Consider the following 17,132-nt stretch of genomic DNA (forward strand, 5'->3'; position numbering starts at 1 on the left):
AGGAACATGGAGAGAATATAATATATCATCAAGTACTATTAATCTGAGTGATTATTCACAAAAGAAAACATATATTTATTAGAATAAAGTATTCCTTTACAATACAAGGTGAGGAGCAGGTTTTTCAAAACCTTCTAATTGTCCTCTTACTGAGGCAATTAAATAAGTCAGAAAGAGATCTGACTGCGCAGTTCTCTGTGAATACAGTATTTCCAAATTAAATTAATTGCTTTGTGGAAACATGACAAGAACAATTAAATATAAGTGCTGATCCTGGCCAGTGTATCTTGCTGTTGCCTGCTCCAAGCCTCTGGTTTGTAATATTAAAAAATTGAACAGATTTAAAGTTTGCTAAAATTGCCTTCTCCTGTTTATGAAACAGTGTATAAACAGGTGTAAAATTGTTTTTTTAAAAGTCTTAGTTAAAAGCGACCAAAATGCAATATACTTTTGGAACAATCTTTATTAATCAATGTCATAGATGAAATCCCTAATTAGCTTGGTCTTCGCATGTTAAGTGTTTTAATTAGTTAATTTTGAGTTAAACAATTCTTAATTGAATGTTAATGTTCACCCATCAGTCCAGGTACAAATATCAAGTTCTACTATTAGTGTTTTCACTTGTTCAAAGCAGTTTTTCTGCACCAGTTCCAGTTAAAATCCCCCAGTTAAAAGTGTCCCAGTTAAAAATCCTTTTTCAAACTTTAAAGCACTTGTACACTGCAAGAGTTGTTTTTCTCATGTTCACTGTATACTTTTACAAATGTTTTAAGATGTATTAGATGTATTTTAATATTTTTTTAAGGGTTTCTAATTTGCACCTTAGTCTCAGAACCAGCTCCAAACCCCAGTTTCTAACAGCCAACAGCTATTTTTAGACCTGTGGCCGTTGGTCTGTAGGTAAGCTCCATGGCAACCTGAATCTTACTTCAGCTGCTACTACCCCCCTGACAACGACGAGCTATTGGTAGACAGAGATGATCTGTCAAAAGGGAAGCACCAATCATTTAGGACCAAAGGGGTGTGCTGTGGGCAGGCTGTGGGCGGACTGGGCCAGAGCAAAGGTACTATAAAACAGCGAGTCAGCTCCAGAGCAGGCGCAGATCACTGCAGAGTTTTGCTGTAGTGGACGCTAGTGCTGGGCACTTAAGCCTTACTGCTATTTAGGAGCCTTTAATAATTTTTCCTTGGCTTTTGGATTAGCTAAAAGTCAGCCCAGCACTGCAGGTTTTTCCACCAGAGGTCCAGTGCTGTCTAAGCCTGAAGATCTCTAATCCCTGCGCTCCTGGGGCATACCTCTTGAGCCACTAGGATCCCAAATTTTTGTATTTCTTCTGATTTTTGTAATTTCTCAGTTTTTCTGTTTTTAATAATTTATTGTAATTCTTACTAAGAGTTGTCTCATTCTTCACATCAATATGTCTTGAATTTCTTGTGAATATTGTCAAAAAAATAGTTCTATATTGTATGTTCAATCAATTGAAATGATAATTTAAAAAATTCTTGAAAATTAAACAGGTTGGGTAATGAGTACATTTTGTGAAATCTATTTGTAGTCACAGGATCACAGAATTTTTTAGGTTGGAAAAGATCTCTGGGATCATTGGGTCCAACCTTTGACCAATCACCACCTTGTCAACTAGACCATGGCACTGAGTGCCACATCCAGTCATATTTTGAACACTGTCAGGAATGGTGATTACTCAACCTTCCTGGTCATCCCCTTCCAACATTTAACAGCTCCTTCTGTGATGAAGATGTCCAGATGTCCTGATGTCCATGCCTGAATCTGCCCTGGCAGAGCTTGAGGCCGTGTCCTCTTGCCCTGTTTCTGATTGCCAGGAAGAAGACACCAACCTCCACTTTGCTACAAACTCCTTTCACATAGTTATAAAGAGCAGCAGGGTCACTCCTCGGTCATTCAATGGAAAAAAAAGAAAAAGATAATGCCTAACCAACTTCCTCATACTTTAAAAAGTGATTCTACAGTCTTTAAAAGTCTTTACTTGGGTAACAATTTGCACAGTAATAGATGTTGTAAAACAGTAAAATTAAAAATTCAAATTTTTGAAAGATTATATGGAGCTTTTAAATCATGATCCCAAATTGATTTTAGAAAAAAATCCATTTAAAGTAGATTCATAAGCTTTGGAATTATTTGCAGCTGGGTTTTGGACACCATGGTGTCTTGGGGTGACCTTATGATGTGTATCCCATATCGCTGCCTATGCCCAGAAATTAATTATTGGCCTTTCTATGCCTCTGAACTGAGCCTGAGAGGGGGAAGAAAAAACTGAGCAAAACTTTCTCAAAGCAGTTTGAAACTTGTTCAAGGTCACATAAAGATAGCAGGTTTTTTTTTCCAGCTGGGGCACGGGGGAGCGAGGAAGCACCCGGCTGGCAGCTTTTCCAGTCAGCTTTTGGCCAGTTTTTTTCCAGTTCCTTGTTCTCTGGAGAGAGGCTGAGAGCTGAACTTTTCCTTCTCTGGAATTTCGGATTTTCTCCCTTTTCTACTGGACTGCCTGATTGCTGTAACATCAGAGCACATCGGGAGGACTTTCCACCGGGCACAGAGGGCCTGGCCCTGGGCCAAGCCCCAGCTCCGAGGAGACCAAAGGGAGGACTCGAACACTTTCCCAGGTTTTTCCTCTACAGCGAAAGATTTTACCATTTAACATTATTTTCCTTTCCCGTGTGCTTGTTAAATAAATAGTTTTATCTTCTTCACTTTCCTTCGCGGAAAATTTATTTTTTTTTTTCCCGAACCTGGTGGGGGGAGGGGTGGTTGTGCCTTCTCTCAGAGTATATATATATATTTCTAAATTTGGCCAAACCGGAACACATGGATAATGTATTTTGTTTACTATCATGTTTCTTTTGAAAAATATCTTAGAACAGAAATGACACATTAGACTTCCCAGTATGGATTTCTGTTTCATGTACACACAGACATTTTCCAATTATGTTTTATGATACACTGAGTACTAGAATTACATAGTGATGTGAAAAGAAACGTGTCACAAAGCAATACAGAAATATGCTTTGCAGTACAGAATATAAAATAAGATAAAAAAATATTGAGTACTGAAATATAGTAAAAGTTTGTTTTAAGTTTCAAAAAATGTTTCCATTTATAAGACATTATTTAATTATTAAATAATGAATGATAAGTTTCTCCTACATGATAAAATAGGAATGTATACATAATAGAAAAATCAATGAAAGCATAAAACCACTGACAAACCAGCACTTGTGTCAGTCTCTGGGAGGGAAGAACTGACTCATTTATGCAGATTGTCCATGCAGTCTCTGACCGTTCACGGAGACTCAGGAGAAGTGGCTCTAAGGGAGAGCAGTTCCACAAGGATCTCACAGCTGTTTTCAGCAACCATTCTAGGGCCAGCGGGTGTTTCTATACCCTGGTTCAGCCTAAAGTCAAGTTAGTCAGGACAGCTGCCTGGCACAGAAAAGCACTGTCAAGATACTAATTCAGATGCTCAAGTCAATGCAGATTAAACAGCAGTGCTGACTGACATAGATGGAGCCTCAATGAGGCACTTGTACTGCCTTTGGCATTGGTACTGCTATCACTGCCAGGCTTTGGTGTTCGCTTGCATCGTGTGGGACCCTCAGCAAAGACTATCAGTTCAGAGGGAACTTCTTTTGAATCTATGAAAATGTCAAGTGTTTTTCTATCTTTCTTCAACATTAAGACTCAATTTACGGGGATAAAGAATACTAGAAATAACAAAATAGAACTGTTATCAGGGCATATATGATTTGACCTCTTAAATCAAATTACGCAAATAAATTTTAAAAATTGGTGGAACAAAAAGATTGTATTTTATGCATATTAGCTGAATAAGATACACCATTTTCTCTATATCCTCTCTAGTCTCAGAATTATTTTAATTTTTTAACATCAGTATATATTTTGCTCAGAAAAAAGTGTTTCAGATGTTACTTTGAAAATCCCATATGATTATATTATAATTACAATTTATCAAAAATAATCACACTGACCAGTCAGCAAGGTCAAAGTTGTTATTGACTTTGCTTATGGCAAAGCCTGATAATCATTTAGTCCTCCACAAAGTGTTTTGAAACCAAATTTCTGAAAAGTTCTAAGCAATATGGCTTGAAAATTTGTTTTATATATACACTTCTGCTGGATTTTTAATTCTTTTATTGTGATTACTAATCATTATTCATCAATATCTTTATACTGGTAATCTGTTATTCTTGCCATCTTTGAGATGTATCATTTAGTTTCAAGCAAACTACTGTAATCTGTTTGTTTAGCATCCCATGCTGAAAATACACGATGAGAACAGCATGTGTTATTTTGTGTTAAATTAGATTTCAGGCAATAGGTATTTTTAATTTATAATCACCACGGTTACATGTTACAAAATAGCAAAAAACAATCTTAATTCCTTTCCTGATTATTGTTATTGGAGTGTGGCTGAAAGTGTTGTGTCCATGTAGTAGAAAACACATAAAAGTTCCCTTTAAAATGCTATCATGGTTTTTTTTGAAGCGCTCATATGTGGAAAGACTACAAAATGTTGCAGTCTGCACTTCTTGTATTAGGTCTCGTTTTGTCACATCACTACAGCCTGGAATGTCTTTAGCACTAAGGGAGGCTGACACAGGGCTCTGCTTCAGGGATTTTTGAGGCTCAATTTCATACCGTATGAGTTATAATTACACTTCTTGAGAGTAGGAGAATGCTTTGTCAAAATTTTCAGAATGTATAAGATATAATTTCAAGACCTATTTGTAGCTCTAGAACAACAGGCAAACAAATACATTGAAAATATAGTCAGGTTGTCTTTGCTGTACACTGCAATGATACAGCTCTTTTTATCATAGTATCTATAGTTTCACAGGATTCCTATTGTCTCTGCTTCTGTTTAGAGAAGTTTTCATGATGTTCTATGAATCACAATCCTTTGCAGCCCAAATAAAATTTGTACTAAATATATTTTAAAATTAGATAACTCCAAATTTATTTTAAAGCCCTCCTTCATGTTCTGGTAATAGCCAGAAGGCAAAAAGAAAAAGGCTATGATACAGGCTTACTGCAGTGAGCGAGTCAGTGAGCACTCACGATTGAATTACCTCTAAATTCTAGCTTTTGCACATATGTGGCAGAGTAAGACATGAAAGGCTATAGTTTGATGAACACTTCTTTTGGCACCTATGCTGTCTCAGGCAGTCCTTACATTTCTGATGCTCCTTATCTTCACTTCCCTTTGTTAAAAATAACTAGGAAAAATGGCTTATTTTTACTCTGGATCAATTTTTCAATCTCACGGTCCAGACCTGCAAACAGTTGTTCTAGCTTAACTGAGAAAATGGTGTAAGGACTACACTGATAGCTGAGAACTCCTTAAACAAACTAATGCTGAAAAAAATGTTCTTTAAAATAAAGGTAAAGACATACACTTAATAAAACTACTTTTTCTGTTGTGTGTAAATATGAAGAAGTCAAAAGGAAAACCTATTTGGAAACAACTATTCAAAGATTTTTCTATTGTGCATTACTAACTTCTGCAGTCCTGACACTTGTAGTACACATTGTTTTTATAATCATAAATAATCATGTTTTATTTGGTTTTTTAGGTGCAAAACCCCAGCAGATAAGAAACAAACTCATATTTTAACCCCAGCTATTTGTTCTCTCCAGGAAAACCATGCTTTATTAAATTATCTTCTCTATGTTTAAATAAATCGGTAAAAAACAAGCTTAACTCAATTTTCAAATTCTTTTTATGTGTGTGTCTTCTGAGTGCTTATTATTTTTTTCATTTTGAATTCCTGTGGCATGATTTAAGATGGTCCTTAATAACTTCAAGAAATCTTTAATAGATTTTCTTACATATAAAAAGACTTCATTGATAGCTTATCAGTTACAGAACATAGAAAGAAACTGGATAATAGATTCACTAGGAGCCTCTGTTCTTACAAGAAAAACGTGACCTGAAAAATTCTTTTACTAACAGCTAAACCAAACAGATTCCAAGTTGATCCTCAACTACATTTTGGGTTATACTGCGTTATTTCATTTCTATCAAGATATGTTAGGTTAATGCAGCATGGTGTACGGGCAAAAAGTAAAAACTTTATAATATACTGTCTTATTTCAGTCCCTGAAGAAGTTACATAATGAAACCTCCTGCAGGCTCCCACATGTCAGATGAAGCATGTGTTTGGGAAAAGCCAACACAGATTCACCAAGGGGGAATTACACTTGACAAACCTGATTGCTTTCCATGACAAAATAACTTGCTTGGCAGATGTGGGACAAGCTCTGGACACTGCCTACATGGATTTCTTCAAGGCCTTCAATGCAGTTTCCCACTGCCTTTTCCTAAAGAAACTGGTGCACTGTGGTCTAATGGTCTCTGCTGTGGGCGGGGAACTGACCAGACACACACAGAGGGTACTGGAAAACATCTCCTTTTCAAACTGTCAACCTGACACAAATGCTGTCCCCCAGGGATCACAATATTGGGCCCATAAAAATTTATTCTGTTCATTTTGGAAGATGAGATCAAGTGTACTCTGATGAAGTTTGCCGACAAATGGAACAGGGAAGTGGACACTTCAGAAGGGAAAGTCCTACGGTCTTCCTGTAGGAAGACTTGGATAGGTTGTAAGAGTGGGCTAACAAGAGCCTTATGAAGAACAGGGACAAATGTAAGATCTTTCACATAGGACAACATAATCCAGGAGCGCAGCATAGGCTGGGATCTACCTGGCTGGGAAGCAGCCTGAAGGACATGAACCTGAAGGACCTGGTGCACAGCAAGCTCCATATGAGTGGACAGTGTGCTGCTGCAGCAAAGAAAGGCAGCAGGATGCTGGGTTGCATCAATGTGGGCATCACCAGCAGAGATAACGAAGTCATTATCCCACTCTGCTTAGCACTCATCAGGTCACATCTGGAGTACTGTGTTTGGTCCCCACTGTACAAAAAAGGATATGGACAGACTGGAGAGGGTCCAGAGAAGGGCCACAGAGATGTTCAAAGAACTGGGAAGCCTGACAGGTGAGGAAAGGCTGAGAAAGCTGGGTTTGTTCAGGCTTGAGAAAAGGAGAGGCTTAGGGGAGACCTTATCCGCATGTCCCAGTATTTAAAGGGTGGCTACAGAGAAAATGGAGACCCTTTTTACAAAGAGTGACGTGTGAGGGCACAATGGCCAGGAAACACTATAGAAGCCCGGAGGTCTGGCTGTACTCTCTGATTCAGGGGGCTTCACACACAGAAGTAGGATAGAAAGTGAGCTCCTCACTTGAGGGAGCTACTCCTGGTTGAGTTGTCAGGCGCGCAGGCAGAGGTAGAGAAGGAAAGAGGGGTCTCCTTGTATAGATTCTGCAAGAAGGTTTACCGACCTGAAGGGACTAGAGACAAAGAGCCAAAAATAACCGAGGGTCTGGGGATTTTATACTGAGGGAGGGAAAGGCTGGGATAAGGGATATAGTCAATGGGACAAAGGGAAGGAGGCCGGGTTGAAGTTGAGGGAACCAATGGGAACAACACATAGGAGGGAACAAGGGAAGCAACCAATGGGATGTCGACGAGTACAGAACTTTCTAGAACTCATACATAGTTAACTAAGGGAAATGAATATTCACAACTTCGCACATAAAACAGGGAGGGGAAAACACTAACCAATCATCTTAAAATACACAAATCACTAAACCGGGGGATGATGGGTTGTCACCCTAACCACAGAGTGTGTTGTTAGACATCGGTGCCTGACCACCATAGGTTGGTTTCTGTCGTGCCTTAGGGGGGTCAGGGTGGCCGCAGCTACCTGCACTACCACACACATGGAGAAGACAAGGGGTAATGGGTAGGAGTTGTGCCTAGAGAGATTCTAACAGCAGACAAGAGAAAAAGTTTACACAAGAGGAACAATTAGGCATTGGAATAATTGTCCCAGGGAAGAAGTGGATTTCCCAACAATGGACACTTAGGATTTCACTGGACATGAGGCTTGACCCTCTTGTCTAGACCATGCTTTTTTCAAGAAAGTTTGGAGCAGAACCTAGAGGTTCCTTCTAACCTGGTATTCCATGATTCTATGATCCTATGAAAAGAAGTGGATGCAGTTATTTTTTTTAAATCTAATCCAAGTTCTTCTAAGTTTTAAGATCTTATCCTTTCCAAGGAAAAAACAGATAAAAATGTTATTGTCTTAATTAAAATTTAGTCACTGAAAGCTCCTTTACAGGCGAAATACAATAACAAATTTAGTTGTGCACAAACAAATCTGCAAATTGTGAAGGGACTGTCTCAAATGTCTTCTTTTTATAATCTCAATAACAGAAGCTATTAATTTATTTTTGTTTAAGAGGTTCTTCAGTATTTCCAGTCAATGTCAGATACATTTCTTTTTCAGTTATTTTTTTCCTCCAGTAGGCTCCTCCTTTATCTGCATGGCATCTTGAGTTTTTGAAAATATGATTGGACAAAACCTATATCTACTTTTTTATATAGTAGTGCCCTATTGATTTGTTCTTTCCTAAGCTGAGATTTTGTTTCTTTCTTTTTTAATGAAAAAATCATTTTATATCAAAATATCAGAAAATATTTTAAATCAAAATATCAGAAAATGAACACATTTAATTTTGAGCCTCAGTATACAAGAAACTTAAGAAATATAGCCATGGGGTCCTATTGAAAGAAAAATCAACATCAATGGGACCAGGGCCACAGAGAAGAATTCTGAAATAACATTTGTTTTTACAGGCATTTGCTTTTCACCTACTTCCTTTTCTAACTTGGTGAAATCTTCTGGCAATCATTTTTAATTTAAGTAAATATAATTTTTCATTGTTAAATGAGCAGAATTAAGTCAAATTTCCTTTTAAAATGATACTTATTTCCCCCTGTATTATTTTAATTACCACTTCAACAGACTATGTACATTTATCTCAAGTACTTAAAAAACAGGCTTCATGATGACTCTGGAATAAAACTACTCATATATTTATTCCAATGTCAGGGTTCAAAGTCATTATTGCGCTGCTGAGCTCGTTACCTCTTTTTCTTCCAGGAATCTATTTGATTTTAAATATTATTTTGAATTGTCAGTATTGTATGTTGTTGTATTCTGTCTAGCTGAGCTTAAGTTAATTTTTCCTGTAGCAGCCCTCACAGTGCTCTGCTGTGCATTGGTAGCTGGAAAGGTGTTGATACCACACCAGTGTTTTGGGTACAGCTGGGCAGGGCTGGCACAGCATCAGCACTGTCTCTCAATATTGCCCCTTCATCAAGGGGCTGGGAGTGGGCAAGATCCTGGGAGGGGACACAACCAGGCCAGCTGACCTGAATTAACCAAAGGGCTAGTCCATACCATGTGACACCAGTTCAGATATAAATCTTAAGAAAAGGCAGAGGAAAGGGGGGCATTTGTTGTTTATAGTGGGTGTTTTCCAGAGCAACCACTCTGTGTGCTGAAGCCCTGCTGCCTGGGAAGTAGCAGAATATCACTTGCAGATGGGAAGGAGAGAATTAAGTTTTTTTTTCCTCTTTGCTTGTGCATGCACAACCTTTCATCTTCGCTTTAGCAAACTTCCTTATTTCAACCTATGAATTATTTTCCATTTTATTTTCACTCTCTGTCCAGCTGAGAAGGGGGAGAATAACGAAGCACCTTGGTAGGCACCTGGCATCCAGCCAAGATCAACCCATCAGAGTGCTATTCCTTTTAGCACCTTGTCAAGATATATTTATCCCTCAGCTCTAATTGTAGACTTTTTTTTCATCCTGACTTAATTTTTTCTGTGTATGACAAGCTTTTTTTCCTGTCTTAGCTACAATGTATGTGTTTTTAAATACCAGATTAGAAACACTTAGATAACATTCCATGTTATGTGGATGATCCGTTGTACTATTAATGCATAACTCATAATTGGAAAAAGACTCACTTTAAAGAAACATGGAAGTGTATAGAGGGCAAGAATAATGAGTCTGGGTTTGGACTTAAACTGAGGTTTCTCCAGTGGCTTGCAGCTTAGGAGACTGAATCACAAATATGATAACGTACTTGAGTTGCTGCAGAAAGTCTTGAACCCATTGTGGGGCCTGCCTTGCTCTGTCTCCTTTAGGTATAAACAGATGAGTCAACAAAAAATGATGAAATATACCAAGCTCTGAAGTGAATATGTTAAGGAAAAACAGCCCCAGTGAAAATTTCTTTCCTTATAAGAGTCTGTAGTTTGCTCTCATTGCATAGGATTGCAAACCTCCAAATTAGGAGCAGAGTATACAGCTGTGGATAATGTTTTCTCTAGCTATTTATGAATCTGTTCATTCATATATACAAGGGCTAGTATAATTCACAGTTCAAATATTTTTAAAGGTCACTTATTATATTCTTGTCTCCAATGACTTTAAATTTGCTGTGGAGTTTTGCTGTGGACTCTGTTTTAAGAACAGTCTTTCAAATTTTATATAAAGCAGACTTAAAAAAAGTTTATTAGTGACCTAGTAATATTTTTGTCAAAAATAATAACCACCCCATGTTGCTTGTTTTTGTTTTCTAGTTAGTCAAATATTTTACTAGCTCTAGGCTATAATATCTGTCATTTATTGTAAGAAATGGGGTAGAGTTCTTCCAGTCACAGCTGATGACACATAATTATATACCAGAAAATACAACTCCCCAGGGAAAAAAAGAAGTCAGATCATGCTCAAGTGAAATTGTTTAAGGCTATTTTGGATGGCATGGGTATTTATGAGCTCTATTAATAATAAATGAACTAATGTTGTAGTTCAACAATTTGGAGACATCATCATCTGACTGTTGAGAAGATGTTGGCTTTCTGGCAATAATGCAAGTGTATAAATATTAATATCTTAAGAAAATAAAACCTCTTATCACTCTGTAATGGTTAAAAGTACATAAAATGTAATGAAAATATGTAAAGTATTGGGTAATGAAATTTGTGATGGCTATGTTTCTTCAATTATAGTTTAAAACCACATTAGTTATTATCTCAGTAGCAGAAGCTATTACCCCTTCAGCCAGTTACTTTGCCAAGAGTATTAATTACTTGTTGAATTGCAGTGCTGTAGAAATATGCAGATGCAGAAAATTTTTTTAAGCCTTTGCAGATAACTTTTTGATATACTTTTTATACCTGTCCAGAAGATAAATGACTGCTACCTTATTCCAGGTAGGTGAAAAAAAAAAAGAAATAAACCCCATTTAAAAGAGCTTTTATCATACTCACTTTGTAATTTTATGGACACAAAAAAGACCACACAAATGTCAGTAAATGCCTTCTAAGCACTTTCCTCTTTGAAAATGTTTGTAGCTACCAAGCAAGTTAACATTCTTTCAGAGCTTATTCTTGCTTTGCAACATAGTTAATTCCACAAAAATTGTACCATACCTAACAGGTTAGTAATTCCTTCATGCTTTGTATTTTTTTTGATCATCATTAGAATGACCATGGAGCAGGACAAAATATGAAACTAGGATTTGCCTTCATTTATTAGAATCTGAGGATGTGCATTTTCTCACACTGGTCAAGTTGGGGATAAACACTATTAGCACACTGCATAATTAGGAAAATAAGAAGCGCCCTCTGACTTGGGAGTCAGGATAGTTCTACTCCTTCCACTTGGTTTTACAGCAAAGTTTATTCTTGCTGAGGGATTTCTTTGCCTGCATGTGATGTAGGTGCATCCTGGGAGCCCTAAACATCCTGGGAACTGGATTAAGAGTGGAGAGAAGACAGAAAATGTTAGAAAACTTTTGCAACTCTGCAAGTCACATATGCGTATTTCCCTGGTGAGTCCTGCAATACTGTGCAAGTTTTTTCATTCGTTTTCCTACAGCTAAGATGCCAGTTATATAAAACATTGAAAGAATATTTTCATCTCTGAATTTGATCATCATTTACCAGGAATGGTAAAGGATTAAAGAAAGAAATAAATGAAAATAATTAGGTGCTCTTTTCTCCTGTCAATGAATTTGGTAATTCTCTTCAGTTGCCTAAACATGTATCTCTATCATCACACAATTTCACATGAATATTCATATATTTATATATCAGATCTAAGCGTTAAATAATTAAAGGACCCCTAGCAGGACAGAACAGACATAAAAGAATGAGGATATGAATAATTTTGTAACCCTGATTCCAAAATGTAAAGCAGTACCAAGGTTACAGCTACAGTTCAAAGTCTAAAGTAGCAGCTACAAAATATATCTGGCTTTTTCCACAGCTTGATACAACTCTGTATATCAAGCCACTTCATGAACTACACTTCAATCAAAAAATACAGCTCGGAGAATGATAGCCTGATAGAATTAGAATATTAGGAGAACCAAACACAAAAATTGCACATGATCTAGGAAAGCATATTTTATTGCAAATTACTACAATGCATATGAAATGTGAAAAAACTTGCCTGTGCCGTAGGCCTGCACTGGGATTTTGCTGGTTATACCCAAGCTAACAGAGTTAGGCATTTGGTAATTCAAGCACAGTGTAAAAAACAACACCTGAGAGCAAGCTATAAATAACAAGGAGGCAATTTTTTCTTTTCCAACACATAAAAAACAATAGTCTCTTTTAGTATTGTTTTGATACTGAATAGCCTCTACTGACCTTGTTTTGTGTGGTGTTCTTTAAACCCCTCTTGTTTTATAGGCATGGACATACATGTGCATCCACGTATAGACGCATGCAAAAACTATTTCAAAATTTTTATTTAGTACCAGTAAAAATTCCTAACATTGAGTGGTTCTAATTATTCTATAACTCTTGCTGCCTAAGTACTCTTACATAGCTGCTATAATAGAAGTGTGTATCTCCAAAATTCTAGACATCATCTCATTTCTAACAAGGCATTAATAGGGTCAAAGATTCACCCTCATTCACTAAGCAACATTAAACATGAATAATTGGAGATACTCATGCTGTTTTTAAACAGCTAAGGGAATCTCTATACCAATATTTTATTTAAACCATTATCAGTAAGATGGCAATATTGAATCCATTAATAATTTCCATTTTTTGAATTTATGTTTTACTTTTCTGAATCAGAAGTATAAACCTATCCTAATTATAACAATTTCTAGAAACCTGAGGGACTTTTCTACTTTCTCTTAATTATGACAAAGCATGGGTACCATTGCAGTTGACCAGTACATGTTGGAGAGGGCAAGGCATACTTTTCTTTGAGATATTCCTAATAAGAAGAACAAGAAATCCAAAAAATCTGTAGGTAAGTGTTGGTAAAAACAAGATCTACTAAATACACCATTCTTCATTGAAAAAGTGTTGAGGTCATTCTCAGGGTTAAATGCAGATATCCTTGTCCATGAAGAACTGAGTTGTATACCACTGAAGCTGATGATCCAAGTCTTCTTGTAACAGCTCCACATCTCCCTGAGGTCAAATGAATTTCCTTTACTTGTGCAAGATGTTTTTTTCTTGGGGCAGGATACTATTCCACACAACAAGGAATTATAGTCTGCCCATTTTTCTATCACCTTTATTAATATATAATGAAACATTATTCTGATTTTAAAATGTTACGTACTATAGTGCGCTTTCCCCCTCATACCTTATCACCAAATACTCTCATTTTGTTTCAAAACACTACTTACTGAAGCAAATAATGTACTAGAGACTAAATACAGGGAGTATAGCTGTCATCTAGATAGATAATATCCACATATAATATGAGACCAGTGTCTTAGATTTCTGCTTTTAAACCTATGTTTTTCTGACGTATTTGAAATCTTTCCTGTTTTCCAGATGTAGCTTATCTCCATAAAATGTTTCTTTTCTTTAATCACTTACTGTCTAAAAGTATGACAAAAAGTCATAATTTAAAGTCAGCTTTTGAATATAAAGAAATTGTTTTTTCAGTATTAGGAGAGTCAAGCATTTGGAGCAACTAGACAGGTTGTGAAATATCCATCCTTGAGAGTTTTCCAGACCCATCTGGATAGACTGGTCTATCAGCTGATCCTGGTTTGAGCAGGAGTGTGGATTAGAAAACTCATCAGGTTACTCCCAGACTGAATTTTTCTATTAACCTATGCTGCTAATTAAAGTAATTATTGAATGTTAGGTGTATTAAACTTTTCACTTATTGACTCTTAACTTACTGACTCTTACTTAATCCTAAACTCTCCCTACAGTTTCATCCAGCCGTACATATAAACAGGACTGGTAAAGTCTACCAGTGGCAGGGACTGTGGAACTTAGCACTAGTGTACTATCTTAGAGAATAGAAAGTATGTTCTCCTTTCTTAGTGCCTAGACATTTTGCATCCTAGGTACTGCAAGTGAAACCTTGTGTTTTCTATCATGCCCCATCTCTCCCTCTAACATCCAGGTGGTTATAGACAGTTGCAGGTTTAATTTCATTTTGGTTTGCTTTGGTTTATACTTTAAAAGAGACTTCACCATGACACTTTTGCTTCATGGCCTCAGAATAAAATGGGGATTGACAGTTAGGCATAACTTTATTTGCAGAACATTGGGGTCTTCTGTTCAGTATGTTTTATATGAAATGGCAAGTTGCCTGTGAAAAAATAATATCTCTGGCTTTCCACAATTTTCCCACCTTTATCCTTAGCCTCTATAACCAATTAGTTGTTGAAACTCAAGATCAGATTTAAGTAGAGACTTAAGATTGGAAGTTTTCTTCTCATGCTGCCTGTTTCACTGCTAACTTCACGCTTTTATTTCCATTCTATTCTCCTATTTACACTTTCTGGTCTGTAGTGGACTGTTTTTCACTTGAACTGTCAGTTTCTTTCTGTCACATCTCCAGAAGAATACCATCAACAACCTATGATTGCTATTTAGCAATGTCTTGGAGCTGCAAATTAAAAGAACATGAGCAAAGATACATGAGGCAATAGTTGTTAATCATTTTATGTTGTATATTAACATTGGTTTTGAAAATATTTAACACAGAAGATTTTCATATAGAAGACTAAGAAACTATCTTTTAAACAAAGGCCCCTCCCTACAAATTTCTAAGCAACTGTTCCAAAGTGTGATGCTTTGTGATGTTTTTAAAAACAGTCTGGCAATTATTTAACATTGACAAACAATATATTATTTTCTGCTTTAATTCTCAGAAATAAATGAGCTGTTTTATATGACATTAAAGCTGAAACAAAAAAGCAAAACCGCAAAGAAAATCAATCTGAAGCAGTCACTTGCAATGGAAAAACACATACCAAAATAGATGAAGTTTACTGATGTTTGGAACAAATGAAAGTAGAACCTTATAATGAAAATAATCAGACTACCTTAAAAATAATTCGTGTTACAATCGTCTAGTAAAATATCTGTTTAAATATATTTGGAGAAATTAATGCTTGACATTACTAAAGGCCAGTGTGGTCCAGAAACTAAGCCAAATTAGACACTGTTCCCTCTGTCCTTAAATATTATTGTATTGCAATTATACATTTATTTATGTCCTGGTGTTGAAATCCTAGCAATGGCCTACAGTAACCATCTCTGGAGTATTCTGTGCACACACACTAGAGTCATTTTGCTTTCAGTGGCTTTCAGTCACTGTCAGCTATGGATCATTAAGTGTTGAGCATAGCATGCCATAAGAACAGATTCACTCTCTAGGTCTAGTTCTGGATGAGAACAGTTAGTATGCATTGATGAAATATTGTGGGATTTGAGATGATGGGTAACAAGCAAAGTAGTTTCAGTGTCACTGTATGCAAGGAAAATTCAAGAACATATGTAAAAAGCTGGCCCCTTTTCTAGATCTCAATTTGTAGTTTCTGGGTGAAACTCCTTCTGTTCCCAATGAGTTCACTGTGATCAAAATGTATGTCACTCAAAGCATTATGGAAATCCAAAAGTTATGATCTGTCCATAGCTGAAACCTTTCTGTATTTTTATAGAAGCATTGCAGTTGAACCGAAGCTATTTTCATGACTTATTGGAAAATAAATATGGCTCACACTCCCATTCAGTGCACTCCTGCACCTAATTGAAAAGACTTACCAGGTTGTAAACCAGGAGGAATATCTGCCCATGCACAAACTTCAAGCTCTTTGGTCATGGGCATGAATCTTGTGTGCTCAGGAAACTTGTACAATCTACAGTTTATTCATGTCCTGGTGAGGATCTTACACAAATTCAGTAACTGAACACTGCTTGGGCTGAAATAAAAAATTTGGATTATAATTTCTATTGTCCTTGCTTTCTCCCTTAGTCTGTAGTTTGACATCTCTCTAAAACAACAACAGAAGCGGAGTTCTGTCTGAACACTAGGAACTATATTTCATTCATCTTTAACATTCAGATGCTTTCTAAATAAGTGATGTCCTACACTTTCCATTTGTTAGTATCTCTTTCCCATAGGTTAGCTTCCTTTATAGGGAATGCCAGCTGCTTCTTTCCTTAATTATCGCTGTCCCTCTGACTTACCACAACAGAGAAAAAACCCTTGTCTGAACAAAGTAATTAGAAGGGAACTCTGTCTTTTTGCTCTGCAACCTAACACCAGCTTACATACATGCCTGTGGGTATCTACAACTGAGTGGATATCAACTGAGGGAGCATTTAAATCTTTGCAGCATGAATTTAAATCAAGCCAGATCCTAGGCTTCTATATTTTCAGTTTCCCTATTGTGTTCCAACCCTTGGCAGAGAGGCAGATTATTTATCATAATTCTTGCTCTGTTTTCCAGTCTGTAGATATCAGTTTGTGATTTCTCAGTTGTGGTGGTGTACATATGCAAGTGAAATGACTCTATATAGACATAGGAGAAAAAGATCTTTGTAATGATAAAGCTCTGTACTGTTTCTCTGTTGTCCAATAAAACCAAAATTTATTTTTCAAGAGAATTAAAAAATGGTACATTTTTTTCTTCAAATATTAAGTATAAAATGTGGACTAGCAGAAATCAAAAATACTTTCAAACGATTTCAGCTCGCTGCAGTAAGACCTGAGTAAATTCTACCACTCTCCCAATAGCTTCTTCAGCTGCAACTTAAAATGCCCTGATTAGATAGTGGCTCAGACTATCTCACTAGAAAGAAATAATTTTTCTGTCTATCTTTTTCTGAGCGTTCAGCTTGTGTTGCATACACATGAACTCCAA

This window comes from Corvus hawaiiensis, chromosome 5, assembly GCF_020740725.1.
Source record: "Corvus hawaiiensis isolate bCorHaw1 chromosome 5, bCorHaw1.pri.cur, whole genome shotgun sequence".
Classification (NCBI taxonomy): Eukaryota; Metazoa; Chordata; class Aves; order Passeriformes; family Corvidae; genus Corvus; species Corvus hawaiiensis.